Source organism: Argopecten irradians, chromosome 6 (assembly GCF_041381155.1).
Source record: "Argopecten irradians isolate NY chromosome 6, Ai_NY, whole genome shotgun sequence".
NCBI classification, from domain to species: domain Eukaryota; kingdom Metazoa; phylum Mollusca; class Bivalvia; order Pectinida; family Pectinidae; genus Argopecten; species Argopecten irradians.
This window is the reverse complement of record NC_091139.1, coordinates 27,069,849-27,084,827: the sequence shown is the minus strand read 5'-3', so window position 1 is coordinate 27,084,827 and position 14,979 is coordinate 27,069,849. Positions and strand designations below refer to the sequence as shown.

General features: G+C 36.9%; 1 pseudogene; it reads left to right on the top strand.

Annotated features, from left to right (window-relative positions):
• The first annotated feature begins 7,172 nt into the window (after positions 1-7,172).
• LOC138326421 (uncharacterized) lies at positions 7,173-7,830 on the top strand (annotated as a pseudogene).
• The last annotated feature ends 7,149 nt before the right edge of the window (positions 7,831-14,979 follow it).

Here is a 14,979-nt window from a genome sequence, read left to right as displayed (position 1 = left end):
AAGCGATGCTCGACATCAAAGCCACATAGTCAACCACAGTGTACCGGTATTTAATTCTTTTGATAACGTCGGTAATATTACCCCTTGAGGTTTTTGCTGCGTTTTATTTCTGATATTGTTTTAATATTTGTAGAAGCGCCGACAAGTGGTATTTTTTCACTATCAAAAGCAGGAGCAGACGATTTAGTATTTTTCTTCAGTTACAAAAATTACTTACTTTACACTATTACCACCATTAAAAAGCTTGAGCTTCTAATCTTATTTCAAGTTAAAAACATGAAAACAATTAATTGCATCCCGAAAAAATTCTGTGGCACTATATCCTTTATGGAAGGAAGTTCTGATTGCGCATGCACCAAATGCGAAATAAATTATTTTATATTATTTTTTGTGTTAATTAGACATACATATACACGATTGAACACCAATTATTGTTTAAATAATTAATAACATTTATGCGTTTTATTTCTGATATTGTTTTAATATTTGTAGAAGCGGTTTTCCTTTGCTGTGTATTTTATCCTGCAGCCAGCATTTTTCATTGTTGGAATACACCTACCACATAAATTTTTGCTGTATTCTTCACTGACGGAAAATAGCTGTAGCACGTGCGCGGATTCCATCGACCTCCTAATGGTGAAAGTCGGACATGTTTGTTGAACATTGTAATATACGAATATATTAATGATGTAACACTTAAGCATTGATGTCACTATTTTTTTTTTAATTTTATCGGGGTATGGAAAAAAATTTGTTTGCAAACTGTGTGAATCCGCGTAGCGGATTCTCACAAAAGTTTGCAAACATTTTTTTTTTCATAACCCGATAAAATTTAAAAAAAAATAGTGACATCAATACTTATAATTAATTTTATATTCTATTTGATAAAATGAAGTATGTTTAAATGTAACATTATAGTGGTTTTTCAAGGGATTCTTTTTTCCGAATCAATACGCAACGTCAACGTCTCTATTGTGACGTCACGATAACGTCGGGGTTTCGCGCCATTCTCGGATTTTTTTTTCATTGCAGTATGCAAAAAAATATTGGCCAATCAGAAAGTCAATCTGATTAAAATCATATCTTCGATTACGCTCTGATACTCTGCGCTCCAATACAAGCATTCCGAAGACTATGTAATACACCAATGGCGTAACATCAGTACTTAACACAAGGCATACAGCTATATAGAAGGTCTGTTAATTTTTAATGAGGATTTGAAAGGACTTCACAAAAGACAGCATGGTATTTGAACATTTAAAAAGCAAATCACGATCAATCTGTGTCTGTCACTACAATGCGTCAGCACTGTTAAGCTATGTGAAATAAAAATGACAAAACCCAATAAGTAAAATAGAATCAATATTAAATCTCCAGGATTTTTATTATTATTATGTCTCATTGACTGTTTTTTATAACGCCTAAATTCAATGGAAATGATTTATATCTTGTATACATTCAAAAATCCGATTACCGCTTGAATGTAGGGAGAATCGCAAATGAATTGCGCACCAAATTGGTGTAATATCGTTAAACATCCACTACATAAGTGAAGCATGCTTACACGAGTTGGTCGACATCCACACAAGTCCACAATATTAGATGTCAGGATTTTTGAACTGCAAACATTTTCGGTTACGGATGACATCCGTCTTACGTATGCACTACATGATACACATTCAATACACACCCAATCCATGCTTACATCCGCAGCTACCCGCTGATGTGCGTATGTGACGGGATATTGTGGCTGTACAGCGGATTTGGGCAGTTTGTAAAACGGATGTGGGGCGTGCATATTACGTCCACATCAAGGTCTATTATGATTTACACATAATGATTGACCACATCTACGGCGCATGTATCATGTCTGGTTTGCATATGATTTACGAAAACAAACGACTAAATTACAAACATTACACGTACTCAGTCGTAAAGAAAAAGTACAACAAAAATGCTACAGAATGGACATATTTATCTTTTGTCGCCTATCAATGGTTTGGTTTATTTGGTTCATTCCCAAGTACGCATTTCATTGATAGAATCCGACATGGGTCTGTCAAGTGGACAGGGATATCTTAACCCTCGTGAAAGATTTTGGCTGGTTGACGGCCAAAATTTTTCACGAGGGTTGAGATATCCCCGTCCACTTCATAGACCCATGTTTGATTCTTTTTCTCCCATACTTAAAAGAAAAAATGATGAAATTCCACTTGGTTTCCAGCTTTTTCATCGCGCCATTATCGCAGAAACGTCGTTATGCGTCAAAATTGATGACGTCATATACATTGCGCGCCGCAGTTACCCCGCATGTATTGATGACGTCACGTTATTGTCTAGCGCGTGTGAGCTGTCTTACACCCCCCTGTGTCAGATAGAGATATCTTTCCCCTAGTAACCACGGGATATCCCAGTGAAGTATGGGAGAAAACTTTCTCTTACCCCAGACAAGGATATCCACAGTTTTACCGGTGTGAGATTATAAGACATTTGCAACATTTTGTGATCCCGGGGAAAGAATATCCCTATCCTTCATATCCACTTATGAAAAAGTATTTTTCTTTCATACCTCGACGTTTTATTGCAATTTTACAACTATAATATCCCGCCATTTTGAAATAAATTCGATGAAATCCACGACTGAAAGTCAATTTTTCATTTTTCAACAAAAATTCCCCTTGTTTGCATTTTTTTTAGAAAAACAAAGTTTGTGAAAAAAATGTTACCAAAGGAAATAGAAATTTTGTTGACGCTGTGACGTCACGAGGCTTTATTGCATGGGTAGCCATGCAATACAGCCTCAGGCGGCATGAGCGTATTGCCCTAGACCAGCCAGTATTACACCCGTAGGTATGAAAGAATTTTCTACCTCACCCTAGGGTACAGACAAGCTACACGAGATCTGTGCATGTGCGCAATAATTGTATGACGCCATGACAACAGTATCATGACGTCGCGGTAATAGTATTATAACGTCACGACAACAACGAATTGACGTCACAAAGACGGCGAATCATTGAGGTCACGTCATCCTCGCTTGCATAAGTGACACGTTTATTGGAGACACAAAGTGGTGCACGGGGTAAAAGAAAAAGAATCATTCACCATCTTTGGGGTAAGACAGGAGATCTCAACCCTCGGGATAAGATTCTTAAGCTGTCAAACGCTCGGCAAAGCCTCATGTTTGACAACTGAAGAATCTTACCCCTCGAGTTGAGATTCTCCTTTCTCGCCCCAAAGGGAGTGAACGATTTTATTAATCTTACACAGAGGTGGGGGGTGTATAAGACAGCTAACACACGCATAGCCGCGTCGTGCATTACCGATCAACTGCGTCATCCATTTTGGACGCACAACGACGTTCCTGTGATAATGGCGCGATGAAAAGCCTGGGCCCAGTTTCATGAATATTTAAAATTCTCCACCCCCGCTCTGTAATATGCAAAGACGGACAAGTACAGCCATTTACAAGGGGTTCTTCGACATTACATTGTTATTTTTCTTACTATTAAATATCAGTGAATTTAAACCAGCTGATTTTCGCGTTGATTTTTAAGATTACGTCTTTTCATGGCCATATAACTTTCACGACAATTTCACTTTGCGATTTGAACTCATATGGTTCTACGGTGTATTGTATGCAGTTGTAACTCTTTTTTTCACGACGACTATTTTTCGCGATTACTCACCATCCTCGAAATACTCAAAAATAGATCGCACGTGAAAAGTGGGCTATTAAAACAAAGTATCTGAAGTTTGTACCATTGTCTTTCAGTTATAGAGATCAAATTAGGAAAGACCAAAGTGCGCATCTTTCCGGACCGCAGAGCAGATGACGCTCATTCGTAATACATTTACGATGAATTTGCCTATGTCCAGCTGAAAGACGTTCAATCCGTATATTTACATTTGATAATTATTTTATTATGAAATCCCAAGAGATTTTGCGTCTGTGATGAATAAATCATTCATTTTTGTCAGAGATAAAAGTCAAAGATTTAGTCCGCTATATCTGCTTATATTATTAGTTGTTTTGTTTTTGTTTTTTTTGCCTATATATCAGGCATTTTTTTAATCTTATATTAGCCTATGTGCAGGTTAAGCGGACAAGTTAAAGACGGAACAGCCATTTGAACTACTATCTTCCATGATGGCTGATAATAACGTCATAATATGTGGATGGCAGTTCATAGACTTTTTAATTTTCATATTTCGGCTTTCGTTTTGTTGACATAGGCACCAAATACTGGTGTTATCCAATCGTCGCGGTAAAATTCCTTGTGTACATGAATATCCAGGATATATAGGATGGTAAACACTACAGAAAGGGAAAACGTACAATCGACATAATGGTATCAAGAGGAAAAAAAGAAATGTTTTTTCGTGATACGAGGTCAATCAAGCTCAAGGATTTTGGTATATGCAGTAGTTCTGATTGGTAGCAATTTCATTGTTTCCACACATAACTAGAGGTTGCATTAGTCCTCTAAGCCTGGCTAATTATTGGGCCTTAAATTTATTTTTGCCTGATATATATATTAGGCAAAACAATCTTTAAAAAGCCTAATAATATAGGCAGTTCTAGCGGACAAGGTTCCATATGACAGATGCCGTTGGTGGAGCAAAGAAATCCAAAGCAACTGGTCTAGGAGACCGTTTTATATAAGCTTAAAGATTGTCGCCAATCGTATAGCATACGATGTGTACATTATTTTACTAGTCTACTATCATAAGCGACAAGTTAAGATGTTTGTTAATTGACAATGCTTCTAAATCAGATGTCAATGCACAGATAACATTAACAGACATGAGAGAGTAAGAGGACGGTTCAATGTTTAATTTATTTGTATTTTTTATCTTTTATATTTTTTTTTCTATTTTGAACTCTCGATGCCAACTATTTTTGTGGCTTTTGAACGTTTGTGCTGTTATTTACAATGAGTTATTATCTGTTATTAATGTATTTATTTAATATTTTATCTAGTTACGTTTCTAACACACTCAATGACTGTTTTGAAAATAATGTTCCAGCAGTGAAATTTATGTTGGTGACCGTGTAAGATGGCCGAGGCGACACCCAAGACGGACGGACGTGCTGCTATATAAAAGTTATTGCGGACTCGTTTACTCAGAATGGGAATAAAAATATTCAAGAGAATAAAATAAATATCCACAACTTTATTAACTGCCTAGTTCTATGTCAAATTTTCGTAAGCAGTTTATACATGTAAGCTCATTATTAAAAACTTTAAAGCTCAAGATGTTCTACTTAAAATAATCATAATGTGCTTGTTTCAGCTGATTACTTGGATGTAATCTACATTTGTCAAAGTCAGTGAGTTAGGCTCACACACTAATATAGTTTGTAGTTTAGACCATTGGAGCTAATTAGGTTTAGGACAGTTAAGGGGTCCTAAACCTAATGATCAGAATGAAAAAAAAACCCACTTACATTAGTGTTAGCACAGATGTAATCAATATACTAAAATATAATAATTTAACGTATACAAACCACATACAAATGGAGTTCTACTAATTTACGTATTTTTGCCTTCCAATCCGGTTTTTACACTATCATCAAGGGAAACTACTCTAACATGACAGTTAAAGACAGTGGCGAAGTCGAAGATGTGAGGTAGGAAATGTATAAATTGTGTTAGCTTTCAAGAAGTAAGCGTGTCCTTTAAGTCTCCTTCTTGTGCAATAGAAGTCAAATTGTATGCTTTATGTTCAACCGATAGGAGGCGGATCCTGCAGACGCCATTTAATGTTTTGGATTGCATTTAAGACTTAAAAGCCTGTTTTGACATGAACAGAAATAGACTTTCTATTGTAAAAATTAACACAAAATAAGGACAAATCCTTACCTGATAATAGTAATAGGTAGTGCGACATTCATGCTTACATGTACGTCTCTCCTTGTATCGAGGCTTGACACAAAAGAAATGGGATTCTCTTCTCGAGTCAAAAGATATCGCGGGAACAGAGCAGTAAACCACGTGACGATGACGTCATCAATAGTCAGAGTATTAGCGGTATTTCTAAAGGTATCTTCCAACAATCAATAAATCATACAATCTGATTAAAATCATATCTTCGATTACGCTCTGATACTCTACGCTCCAGTACGCTTCAGATTTGGTATGAAAACAAAGAAAAATTAATTATTACTAAATATAAAAAAAAATATTATGCATTTTTGTAATGATGCAGGTAAAAAGAATACACGGCCAGTGTCTTAAAGGTAGGTTTCGCCCAATGAAATATAAAGACTATGAAATTGAAATTTATCCTGTACATAGATATAATCTTCAGATCATTTTCAATGCATACAACGAACAATATGGGTGGCCAGTTGCCTAGCTTGACCAGGAAAATACACTTCTAAATATATAGCGAAGTCAAGCTTTACATAGAACATGACATATATTTTTGCTGTATTCTTCACTGACGGAAAATAGCTGTAGCACGTGCGCCAATTCCATCGACCTTCTGATGATGAAAGTCGGACATGTTTGATGAGCATTGTAATATACGAATATATTAATAATGTAACACTGCTAAAATATAAATCATATTATGTAATTTGTGTAATGTTGCAGGATAAAAAGAATACACGTCCAATGTCTTAAATATAAGTTGTATTTCGGCGAAGGTTAAGAAAGACAAAAGTGGCGAGCCTCTTTATCTTAGTCCTCGCGATGCAATTATACTCCTCTTACTAAACATATTAGTCATTTCTGACTGATAAAAATTATCGACGTAAAACTTATCACTTGTCTGTGCATTCTGGCGACAAACTTTTACATAAATAGGGGTCCCAAATGAAACACACTGAGCAGTCACACCCCTTACCCTACCGACACAGTAACAACTCACAATGATATTGATGATATCCTAATTCGTTGGAACAGAGGAGTCACTTAAAATCAAGAGAAAAGCAACAGTCATCTGAGAATACATACGAAGTTCTGGCAATTTTGGTATTATTCAACCTGGACGTTTTGGTGAGGCAGGAGGGATCAGATACGGATTTTATGTATGCAAATAAAAGAATTGTAGTGATACATCCTGAGTTTTATAATTCACTAGTTATGGTCAATAATAAAATATTTATTTCAAGTGATATGTACAGAGAACTATATGCCAAATCTTACGTCCTCAGAACGGGTATGGAATTTGCATCAAACGAACCCAGTACTACATGCAGTGCACATGTTAGTGATATTGACATTGTTAACTGTTTCTCATGCTATATTTGGCCAAAGGAGGCAGAGGAATGACTTACACGGCCATGTCTGTATGAATGGCCAGATCAGACATTAAGAGATAAGATTCTGATAAGTTGATGCCATATGGTTCTTGTTGGAGATAAATGTTAAATTGTTACATTTTACAATTGATGATCTCATTTGCAGCTGATTAGTTCAGTCCTTTAGCTATGCCCAAGTTAAAGTGTACGCATTGCTCGAGCATTTTTTAAAATAGGTGAAAAAGACATTAAAAGAAACAATTGATGATGATGGTATCTTGTGCACTTACTTTTTGAAAACGGTCTTGTTTTATGCTATAGAGGAAACCAAAGAAATACTATGGCGAGCAAAAAACAATTTTTTTTATTGTTTTTGGTTTTTCTTCAATATTGTAATTGGCTGAGTTAGAGCAGGATTCTGCCCGAATTACTTCATCCAAACCAATAACATGTTCAAGGGGGGACTTCACGGAAAGCATCAACATATATTACTCTGTATTTTGGAGAACTTTTGACAGAGGAAATGGTTGTGCCTCTCATTAGGGGACTTATACAAACCTTCAGTCTTAAGTATATAGTCTTCATAGTTTCCGAAAAAAGACATTAAGGCGTTTGAGTTATTGTCTGCGTCGAAGTCCGATTTTGATGAAGTTTACACCAACTTTAGCGCAATGTGTAACCTTAGATGTGATGCATCAGAACTGATCTTAGAAGATGTACATGATAGAAGGGATATCCCCGGCAACAAAAGAAGGTACAAGAACTTGAGGAAATGTAGGCACTGGAAATCTCCAAATGTTTGAATAGGCACTGATGTGATGCATCTAGCAACATATCACTTTCTAACTGGAAATTGCAATAAATCTCTGGAGATCTGTAGACAAGTAAAGCGTCTGGCTTCGTATTACAACGGCGGGTTTCCATTCCATCTATACGCCACCTTGCAACAACACCATGCTCCAGAAGACACACACAGATTCCATAGCACTTTTTTTCATATAGACATATGTCTTCCCCATCTGTGTATAGAAGTGTCTAAGACAACACAAACTTATACATACCACTCCTGCCATACGTATTGTTTGTGAACTTCTTGTGTTATCATAAGCTTGGAAATACTAGCAGGTGTGATGAAGCACTTCGCAATCTCCTGCAAGTCCAACATGACAAGCACCAGGGAGAACAGCGTTTCTGGATAACACACACATTTCTAGGGATCTGTTATCAAATACTTGGGGATTTCCACATGGCGATCAAGGCTTACTGGGAATATGTCGAAGACTGAATATAGTATAAGTTATTATAACCCTGCCATTGACAGGATTGCTATAGTGTATTTATCAGTTCGCTAAACCTACTTATATTATTAGGCTTTTATATTTATTTTCTTTGCCTTATATATAGGCAAAAAATTATTTTAAAACCCCAATAATAAAGGCAGTTTTAGCGGACTATGTATTTATGTATATGTAAAGGGAGCGGTTTCTGTCCTAGAAAGCTTACCCAGGTTCTGAGATCTCGGGTCCATTAGGGTCTTAGATTCTGGAACCAGATACTGAAGCTTGCAATTGGCGAATGAACACAGACTCAGAAATATACGTTCAATATAATTTATTGTGGATAACAAGTGTAGAAATTTAGCATTAATACAGACAATAATAAACAACTGGACTTACACCGACTCTCGTACCCCCTGCCTACATCATACATCCTGCTAGATATAACAGCTATTCATCACTGTATTTAATACTATTTATGGGTACTGAAATATACCGCCCAAATATACCAAATAAACGTTAATTTACTGGCTACATGGCTTATTCCTAGGTATACGAACTTGTATATAGACGACGGACCGCTACATCTATACCCTACTATATGACACTATATTATAAACTTCATAGCGTTACCTAGTACTTGTGGCTAACCATAAAGCTAGGTATAGAAATGGAAGAAGTCAGGCAGTCTAGCTGAGGACTTGAATCTGACTAACTAAACTATTGAATAGCACTCGACTTTATAGGTAACGTGCGGCAAACAGCACACGTGTGCATTATTCGCGTCAAAACCACTCTGAACTCATCCGGTTATGTACTGAGTGTCATATTTAGTGACCCGTGTCGTTAGATGTCCAGTCAGAAGAGTTCAATCAAGCGAAGACTACAGCTTCATACCGTAACCGATGAACTTATTTCAGTAGATGACTAAGTGTGAAGAGTTCAATCCGTCAACGTACCGTTTACCGGTTATTTTCGCGAACCAAAATTCCAATTGGCCATACAACCCTACTTCCAAACAATTTAACTTTTACTATCATAAAGAGTGCTATTATGGTTTATTCATTTCCATTTCTAGTAAAATAATGAAAAGGGTATTCTGTTAATGTAGTATTGAATTATATAGAACTAATGTAGCCTATGCATTGCCCTATTGAAATAACTCTATATGAATAATCACGTGTATAATTTTAAAGAAATGTGGCATATTCCTTATAGATTTTTCAATTCTAAATATGCTCGATATAGGATACAGACTATCCATAGCACATGCTCCGGATAGCGAGTTTAAGATTTTCTCTTCTCTTTAAACGAAATCTTAAGTTTTACTGTCTGGCTATATCTTTTTATGGGGGCGTCGCCATATTGGATTCAGTAGCAGCAGCAGTTCACAAAAAGTAAAATGATTTTATGAAAGATCGAAGGCCTTGATATCAGTAAATCGGGTTTTTGCGGGTTCCACAAATATCATATTGTCAAATTAACGTTCAATTGTAAATACTCTCGAGCCTATAAACAACAATTACGACAGAAATCCACGGCTTCATTCCAATTTCCCTCTCAGCTTCTTGCAGGAAGTACCGATACTCATCCGCACAAAATGAAAATATTTTAATTTACCGATTAGACGTCTGTTTAAAATGTTGTTGGTTTAACAATTCCCGACTTCATATTTTTAACATAATATTTTTTAAATCCGATCGGTAATTATTTGTTTTTTTTTTTATTATGAATAAGGTCTCTTCTGCGTGACAGGACTTCCGGTTGGTGATACGGTCCATTCAACAAACCACGAATAGATGAATTCTGAAGAAACAAAAGGTATTTGTGGTAAGTAAGCGTGGCAATCTTTGCTCATTTCATATTTGTTCAATGCTTTTACTACAAAATATCGATCGGGACTTTAAAGGTAAGTACAAACATTAATGTTGCAGTCTTGTTTACGTGCTAACTGTCAGTAGACTGTATAAACATCCGGTGACAACATTTTATTATTTCTTCTTTTTTACTTTATTAAAATTTGGTTTGCATTATTGGGTTGGTTATGTTTGGAATTAAGATGCACGGTAGTGTTAAATAAGTGTTTACAAAAGCGTGCAAGAAAGTTATGTCATGTCAGTAAAACTACGGAAACTCATACACACGTCGTCAGTGCTAGACTATATAGAGAGGGATAGAAAACAGCATTTCGACATGGGAACAAAGAGAAAAAACACCAAAAAAAGGTTTGGATTATCATCCGGCATAAATTCTGTGAAACGTCAAACTTTGAGACCTGGAAGACTCAAATACAAATTTTGTTTAGCCCCCACAATTGCCAAAGTTTCTTTGCAAGATGCACCTCAAACATTTGGTTGTATTCACATGAGAATTTTGAGAAAAAAAACTTTTCCAACAAAGGTATGTTCACAACACGGAGGCATTTGGTTAGCCATCAAAAAGTGAAGCCCATCTACAGTGTGCGTAATGTTTCTGACACAAGTACCATCAAATTGTGCATAAAAAGAGTGAACAATGTTGTTGGCAATGGTTTTCGTGTAATAAACTTAGAATGTGTTCAGAAATATGTATCGACGATAACTATGCATGCATGTTTATGTGATGAAGCCGTAAAACTCTCGGTGAAAGGTGAAGCCCCCATAAAACTTGTATCAGAGGAGCGTACGTTAGGATTAGCGTCAATTTACATGTCTCAGTGTCAAGGCTGCAAAAAAATGTTCAAATTTGAGACAAGTCCAAAGCTGCCTAACTCCAAACGGTACGACATCAATGTGAGAGCCGTGTGGGGAAGCATGGTAACAGGTAATGGTCCAGCCCATTTGAACGAATTCCTCGCCACCCTTGATTCGCCTGGTATGACCCAAACCTCCTTTTCCGCCATTGAACAGGAAATAGGCCAGTGGTGGAAAGATGCCCTAGAAACGGAACTATTGATGGCAGGTGCTGAGGAACGAGAGATCGCGATCAGTAAAGGCAATTATCATGGAGAGGTACCATGCATAACAGTCATAACGGACGGAGGATGGTCGAAGAGAACACACAAACACACATATAATGCTCTGGGTGGGGTAGCTATAATTATTGGCCAGGAAACAAAGAAACTGTTACACATAGGAGTACGTAACAAGTACTGTTACATTTGCAATATGTCACAACAAAAACAGGAGGTACCTAGACCACATAAGTGTTTTAAGAACTGGGAAGATAGCAGCCAGTCCATGGAGGCGGACATAATCGTTGAAGGTTTCAATCAGGCAGAAACAAAGCATGGCCTGCGGTACACCAAAGTCATCGGTGATGGGGACTCTTCTACATTTGCAAAGATTAGGGAAGAAGTGCCGATATGGGGCAAAGATGTTGTTAAACTAGAGTGTTGCAATCATGCCTGCAAATGTGTCCGATCTAAGTTAGAAAAGTTGGTAGTGGATAATCCCTCTTATAAAGGTAGACACCATCTAACCAAAGCAGCCAGAATCCGGATTGTAAGTGCCATTCGTTGTGCCATTCGAATGCGAAGCAGGGAAGCTGAAGAGAATGGAAACAGACATCTGGCATTTCAGAAGCTATCCAGGGATATTCGTCAATCTGTGCATCATGTCTTTGGAAACCATACCAACTGTTCAGATTTCTGTAAAGCCAAATCAACGTCTCCTACGTTACCACCATGTGACGATAATGCAGACTCACATTCCAACAACACCCATGTTGATGAGGTCATCACTGAGCAGGTTAACATGTGGACAGACGGCACCTCATTACAGGCTCAAGAAGAGGCAAGACAAGGCACTTATACAGTTTTTGACCAGGTAGATCAGTGCATAATTAAAGATGTCACCAACATATTAATACCTCTGGCAGAGAAGAGCAGTCGATTGATTGGATGCCTCACTACCAACCTGGCTGAAAGTTGGATGCACATTCGATCTAAATTTGACGGAGGAAAGGTCTACAACCTTTGTAATCGTGGTTCCTGGCATGGTCGTTGCTATGGTGGGGCATTAAGAATGAATCTTGGACCACAATGGTCTCCGACGGTGTGGAAATCCGCTACAGCTACAGAGCCTGGGTTCCTGTTTTCTAAACTGTACAGGCAAAGACACCAGATGCACCTAAATACCACCACACATAAAGGCAAGCAAACGACAAAAGAAAAAAGATGGAAGAGAAAAATGGTAAGCGCAACTCAGGCGAACTCCAAGAAAGCTAGACTATCATATGGACCAGAGGCCATAGATTTCTCAGAGGATGTATCACCAAAAACACTTGATGAATTGAAAGACCAGTATTTAAAGAGAGAGATTAACATCAGTGAAAGCAAAATCTTACAAATTGAAAAATCAACCCTCCAACAATCACATTCATCCATCTGGCATACAGAGAGACGAAAGAGAATCACAGCATCTACTTTTGGCCCTATTATACGCAGAAATCCATCGATACCTGTCTTATGTTTAGTCCGCAAACATCTCTACAGTAAATTCAGAGGAAATAGATACACCACACATGGTCTCTTGCAAGAAGAAAATAGCCTGAAAGAATACCAACTGAAAAAGACTGAGCATAATATCAATATGGAAATCCAATCGAGTGGCCTTGTCATTGACAGATGCAACAAATTTTTAGGTGCCAGTCCGGATGGAATAGTTGTTGTTCGAAATGGGGAAGTTGGCCTGGTTGAAGTGAAGAATGTTCTGTACAATAAACCACTTAATTTGTATCAAGCAGCTGAAACTCAGAAAAAAACTTTTGTTTGGAATTGAAGGAGGGCAAATTAACACTGCGAGAAAACCATGACTATTTCTATCAATGCCATGGATTGATGAACATTTGTGATAAGCCCTGGATTGATCTTGTAGTGTGCGCACAAGCCAGCCATACCAAATGTACATTCAACGCATTTTTAGAAATATTCAGTTGTGGGAAAACAAAATGTTGCCAAAGCTTGAAAGCTTTTACTACAAAGCTCTACTTCCAGAGTTAACTTCACCACGAGAAGGGAAAAGTCCAGGAATCAGAGAGCCGGGAATTTGGGGTAAGACATGTATAGAATATGAAGAATTGATAGGCTTATTAATATTAAATATGACATAATTAATATTTTATATTATATAGTTAGCTTATTCAGGAAAAATCATTGAAAGGGTGTGATACATGATTCTGTGGTAAGTATCTAAGTTTTGAATGGTAAAAGTACAGAATTAAATTTTAACACTGACACTTTTTGTCTTTTCAGGTATAATGAATCGGCCAAGAAAAATGTGACCCGAAAGAAGCAGACGAACACATTCCAAGACAACCGCAGCCAAAAGTAATGTTCCAACGCCCACATCCCATACATCAACTTTGCCAAGGTAAATTGAAATTGTGTACATAATACAATAATATTTATTGAACATGCCATTTTAGATGGTGTAGGAAAATCAGAGTACTCAGCAATTTATGTAGGATTTTTTAAGGCGAGTCCATCACACTAAATTTCAAATTTTGATGGGTCCCAGTACAAAGAAATATGGAAGGTTCTCAAAATTTTGGTGAGTCCCACAGGAAAATGACGAGTCCAGGACTCATCTAGGCGACTCCCTTAAATCACTGAACTGTACCCAAAAAAACTATTAACCTGCCCCACATATTAACCAGGCGGCCCCTATAACTTATAGTTTGAAATTATTAAGATATAACAGATTAAACCATTTCACATATGAGTGATACCAATATTACTGTTATTTCAAAATATATTATTGAATTTAATGTCTGAAATATTACAGTGAAAATCATGAAGTGGGACCAAAGCACCCCTCCTTGCAATTGAAGCTATAGCTGGCAGTTCCAAGCATCTACCTCACAAAGGTATCATCAAGTGAAAGTTTTGTTTTAAAAAATGAAACAAGAGGAATTAAGAATAATAAAAGTTATTATTTATTTCTCGTTACAAGAACAATGTATTTCAGCAAAATTTCTATTACAAACAATTCAACAGTATGTATATAATTATAATTGAAGTAACAATAATCATTAGCTCATTAAAACTAAAAAAACATGTGTTTTGAAATATTTTGCCTACTTTGTGATTTTCTAGGTTATCAAGAGCCCGCACATCAAAGGTGAAGTTTGTGGGAAGAACCATAAAACAGCAATGGGTTATCGATGTGAAAATAAAAACCACCAACGCGAATGGTATAAGGGGACAGTTTTTTTTGAGTGTTCTGTGTTCCGGTGTTGATGTGCTGCTGATGCAGTATATGTAGGTTCAGTACGAGGAGAAGAGGACCCATACGAATGTGGATCACCTGCTAGAAGATTACAGGTCTTCAGCATTAGTGTTCATGGATATTTAAAAGTGAGTAGAGAGTTATTCTATGTGCATTGTAGATTGCAACATAAATCTTCATTCAAATCATGTGCATTCCAATTTTATGATATTCCAAAATACGTATAAATTAAGCATAAAAA